Here is a 6,224-nt window from a genome sequence, read left to right on the forward strand (position 1 = left end):
ATTGAAATTTTTACTATCAAAGGTAACTTTCATTTTTAAATATATTATGTTATAAATTTATGATGGACATTATTTAAATTAGCTTTTAATCTCCTAAAAAATCAAATTTTTGCACAATACAGATTTTTCACGTGATTGACAAAATACAAAAAAAAATGTAACTTTTATACCTGAAGACATTTTTGTGACAATCACGTAATTTGTTGTAGCTTATGCTAAAAAAACAATGAACAATTAAATTACCATTCATAATTTAGAGTATATAAATTCTAAAAATATGGTCTTAACATGTTTAAAAATAGTCTTAAAACAAAAATAAAATCCTCAATAAATTTATAAAAAATTAAATATAGGTAAAAATAATTTAACTTACTTAAATTACCAAAAAACAAAAAAAAAATTTTCATCAAATGTTTATAGAATTTATAGGTTGAATTTTATATGATTTCATTATTTTATATTAATCGTTTTTTTGATTTACAAAAAAAAATAGATAATTTATTTAATAAAATTTCATTTTAAAATATTAGATATTGTTATTACCTTTTCAAACTTGTTCAACTAGTAACAATTGATAGACTAGGTTTCCATCAAAAAGCTTGACACAAATGATCGGATTTTGGAGTCTAAGAAAATTAACTCGAAACTATATATATATCCCTAAAATTAGAAAACACGTTATGAGATAACGTCTATTAGCCGATTTTTTTTTTTTAATACAGAACGAATTAAGAGTGGGTTGTAATATTGTTGCAATCTAAATGATAATTTTGTCAAATAAATATTTCCAAAATTTACTTTTTATAGAGATTCAATTACCGGTTATTTTACATCTAAAATAATAACAAAAATATTCAAACAATATTTATTATACATAGACTATAAATAACTTGGTTTTTATGATATGTATACTAACGTATCTCTTAAAGATTATTGCTTATACCAAAAAGAACAAAAAAATTTTAGATAAAATGGCGTAACGGAATCTAATCCCAGTGCTTATACAACGAGGCACGACGCTTTCCCGACTAAGCTTAGTAGGCCGCATGTAAAATCATTTAAGTGCTTCATCATTTAATTACTTAAATTATTACATTTTAATGAATATGAATTTTAGGCACATACTAAATTCAGAGCTTAAGTAAAGGGGATGCAAGATGATTCGGCCCTCTACCACTAAAAGTGCTGGCAAAACGTACCGTTTAAGTAATTTTCATTAAAATCCTCATGGCACACACAAATGACCAATTAAAACAACAAAAAGTTGTGACAAATTGAATTTATTAAAATTGGCTTTGTGTGAAAGTACGCGTAGTGAAGGAAAATGTCTAATGTACATATTAATACAAATATTACATATTCAATAAAAAAAATGCAAGTCTTATAAAATAATTTATGTCGTACGACGTTAGTGCCCCGACGTAGACACAAAAAGTAGTTCACAAATTAACAAATGTTTTTTGACGACGAGTTCGTCGTGTTTAGCTCATCTTGAGTCCTCTCGTTGGATACACTGGTCAGCCCCAATCCCTCAAATTAGCGAACTACTAAAGGGGTAGAGTTTAGACCCGTCAGTACGGTCACCCTCCCTAAATGAGGTAATTTCTAAATGATGAGTACTTTAAGATAAGGTATTTATAATTTATATCAGTCACTACCCCAAACGTTTATTATTGTTATTATTAGTTGATATTTTTAAAATATTCTTGATTTTTTTAATGAATAAGATAATTTAGTAAGCAAAATTCATCATTCTAGACATCCCTAAAAATTGTTCCTGGTTAGCAAAACCGTTACAACTAATAACACAAGCCCTCCATTTTTTAGTACTATATTGTTTGACCTAAAATATAGACAAATTAATTGGAAAAAAAACTAAAATAAAAAATTATAAAAACACGAGAAATAGTGATTTTTTATTCTAATATAACATTTATTGTTTAAGTTGGGGTCCGTTGTATAGAAAACAAGATATTAAGATAAATTAATTTTTTTAATTATAGTAAATAACATAAGCTCTAACATATGTTTAAAAAACGTGGTATATTGTATTCAACAATATACGATTTGTGATCTTTTGACGCATCGTTGAAAGAAATAAGTCCAGTAAAAGCTGAGAAAAAGTGGCGATAGGCACAAAAAAAACGTCGTAGTAAAATTAATACCTTCTCAGCTTAGCATTAAAGTTAAAATTTTTTTTAAAAATACGACATTGTGAAACCATGGTTAAAGGTAGCTTAGAAAATATTGCACCGTTTCATTGAAATTAAAATTGTACCACAGTTTTATAATTTATTTGTTTTAAAATTATATGTTAAAATCATATAATTTTTCTTATTCTCCTTAATGTAATAAATTAAGAACTCATAAAAAATAAATCACTGAAACCTTGATTAATTAAACAAAAAACAGTTAAGATAAAAATTAATGATTACAAAAAAAATAAATTATTTGTTTTTCCGAATAACAAGGTGAAACGATTAAAAATTTCCATAAGTCTTTTTGAGATCTATATCAACTTAACACAAGGTTGTTAAAAGTTAAATTTAAATGGTTTTTGTTCAAAATACGTGTGATACTTTACTCAAAATAATTTATCATAATAAACAATAATTCTTTTTAATTAGCCTTGGATTATACGAGATTCGTATTTTGACGTGAAATTCGTTGTGTCTAAATAACAATTTGTAATTAAATTGCGTATTTTGTATATAATATTTTTAGTTCGATTTAAATCAGCGTGTTTAAGTCATGACTACAACTTTAAAAATAATGTGTTACCAGATATCATCTAAATTTCTAACACGATGGTTTTCTCATATTGTTTGCTAATTATGTTAAACGCACGTGGAGTTAATATGCGTTTCTTATAATACAAATACCAACTAATTTTTTTCTTGAACTTCTTTTTTTTCAAAATTATGATTAAATACATTTTTAGGTAGCTAAATCATCAATGGACAATGCGCTATTTAACTAATTACTACTAATAAGTACTTGTTATAATAATTAAATACAATTTGAACATTCTCGAGGATATTTTTATACTGTTGAATAATGTTTTATCTTGAATTTTTATATTTGAATTACCTTAACTCAGTCTATAAAATTTTATTAAAATTGACTAATATACAATAAGAATTTACACTAAATAATTTTTAGAATTTTACACTTGTAACAAATATTGTTTAAAATTAAAATTATATATTAAAATATATTTTTAATTTTAAATTACTAATACAAATAATGATCAATTGATCAATTATTGAGGAAGGGTGAGTTAGGAAATTTATTGATGTAGTTTAGGAAAAACATTAAGTTGACACACATAAATGCTTAAATCTTCTAAGACGATTGTCTTCTGATTATCAAGTGAAGCTTAATTAATTTATTAGACTAACCGTAAACAAGTTAATAATTTAAGTTAAACTTTTTAGCTTAACGGAGATATTTATATATGTTTAACTTGATTTCCCTTTATTGATTTGATAACAATTTAAGTATATTTTTAATAAATATCTAATTGTATTTTTTTTTTAATTTCTTTTATCATCTAAATACATATATTTTCTATTTAACATACATTTAAAACTTACTTAAAAATTGTACAAACACACTTATTATGATGATGAAATTAATAAACATTATAGTAATTTTTAAAGTATTTTCAACCGATACATTAATAATGGAAGTCACAGGAGAAAATGGTAAAAACACTTTTTTTTTAATTAGATTTTATGGTTTAATTCTTATTTTTAAGTAATGAAAGCTATTCAATGAAAAATGTTTTAATTTTTCTATTATTTAAGTGTTTATTATTGCTCTCCTGAAAAATTTACATAAATGGACAATTACTATTTTCCCCTTGTACCTTACTTTTTTTAATAATATTCCCCCAGTACTTCATCTCTTAAAAGTGCTTCAAATATGTCTAAAAACATTCTCGGAAGTTATTACAAAAAATGTTGAAAGTTTTATCATAATTAAATGAATGGATGAGTAAGTTATATATATAAATAAGTCATTAAACATTATTTGAACATTAGCTTAAATAGATATTTAAGAATATATTTAGAATAATTTAAACGAAATTAATAATTATTTTAATTATGTGTTGATTATATTGATAAACCACATAAATATCATGGCTAATCAATTAGTTAATCTTCTGACATAAATTACATTGAATTGTTACATGTATTATGACCCAACGCCGTTACTTAGTTTTAACAATCTACATACAATACTAAGTGTTGTATTGTATTGTTACATTATTTGCTATTAATTCTATAGAAAAAATAAGTGTTCTATATGATGAAGTTTCATAAATTTTGGATCATATTTATCTATACTAAAATTACATTTTTTTAATTAATGCTTAATAATTTTCCATTTCAATTGATGATTATTATGAGGAGAGAAGAATCGGAAGCTGTAAGAACAATTATAGAAATTAATGTTGAAGAAAGAAGAGTTAGAGGAAGACCAAAAAAGAGATGGAGGGATGCTATTGAATGCGATATGAGTATGGTTGATGAGAGCTTAGACGATGTGAGAGATCGTGTCAGGTGGGAGTTAAGGATAAGGATGGCCGAGGCCAAGTAGTTGGTATTAAGGCGAAGAAAAAAAGAAGAATTTATGATTATAATAAAAATATTTTTAGAATTTTTTCGAGTCCATTGCAAAGAATTGTTCACATTGAAAAGCGAAGCTGTGAAATAGCACTAGCTATAATACATGTTAAAAGTTATATAATTTAATTAGAAAAATAGTAGAGTGTTTTTACAATCACAAATCTATATTGGCCTATTCAACACATTTTTTATCTTCAGATAAAAAATGATTTATTTATTAATATTTAAGGTATAAGCCATTTAAATACAAAGTTTAAATAATGATCTAAAGGCATCAAAAATAAAAATACACACAGTGAAATATTCAAGTTTAAATTAAGTAGGTATTAAAACATAATTATGTTTACTTATAATGTTGGTTTTTAATTTAAAAATAAATAAAGTTTATGTTATAAAACATTTGAAAAACATAAAACAAAAATCAACAATATTACAAATTAAATTTCATAAGCAAAACTCTCTCGGAAAAAAAAGTCCGATTAAAATTATGTTCAACTAATATCCTTTTACACCAATACAATTATTCGGTGTCTATTAAAGGAATAGTATGTAACTCATTTTATTCATAATGTTCATCTATTACTTTTTAATAATGGCTTAAGTAAAAATTAACAATTGCACATCATTAAAACAATTAGGCTTCACATATTCCTGACCAGTTCCCCTTCCCTTTGAAAATAATAAGAAAACTGTACGAAAATAATTTTCTGAAAAAAAAGTTAACTTTGAATATTTGGATTATTTGCTGATTGGTAGTTAAGTAATGCTTTTTTAAGACCAGTTATAATTGATTAGCGATGATCCTCAATCACTTGGTATTCTTTGAAAACAATTTTCAATTAAGCCAACCAGTGTATCTTTTCCGAACAATCAGAGCATTCCAAATAGACAACAACTACATATTGTCACCGAAATGCCCTTGGTTTGAGTCGTGCAATGTCCGCGGGAAATTTAACTCAGAGATCGCTGTCAACGAACTAATGACAATTTCCAATAGGCTATGATTTTCTCTTCGACTTCATTTCTTGAACTAATGTACTTGGAATTATATCATATTACTTTTTGGAAGTGTTATAGATTTGTTATTAAACAATATTCAACTACATGCAAGATAATTAAATCATTATGAAAAACGTAACTATGTGTTTCTATACATTAGCCTAAATAGATATTTACTATTAATGTTAAAGTGTATGTTCTTTAAACAAGGCCATTTAATCTATATTATATATATAAACGAGAAATCAGAGGCATAATTAAGGGGAAAAAAAGAGATAGATCTCCTCCAGAACAAAAAAAAATACATGGTGAACACAATAATTTTCTGTCTCGCTAGTAAAAAGTATTTTTTGTATTCACCTTATTTCCAAAACAATTTATCAGTTTGCTACAGGGAAAATATGATTTTTTATTATCATCAATATTAAATTTCCAAAAATAAAAAGTAAAAAAATTATTTCTATAACCATACATTGCGAACTATGAGTAGGTCTCCGATAAATAAAGTAGTGATTGTACAAGTACACAATTAGTCATTGAACACTTATGTTTAAGCATTCAAAATATAGCAAACTTAATGTGACATATTTA

Source organism: Daktulosphaira vitifoliae, unplaced genomic scaffold (assembly GCF_025091365.1).
Source record: "Daktulosphaira vitifoliae isolate Bord-2020 unplaced genomic scaffold, ASM2509136v1 Scaffold_4, whole genome shotgun sequence".
NCBI classification, from domain to species: domain Eukaryota; kingdom Metazoa; phylum Arthropoda; class Insecta; order Hemiptera; family Phylloxeridae; genus Daktulosphaira; species Daktulosphaira vitifoliae.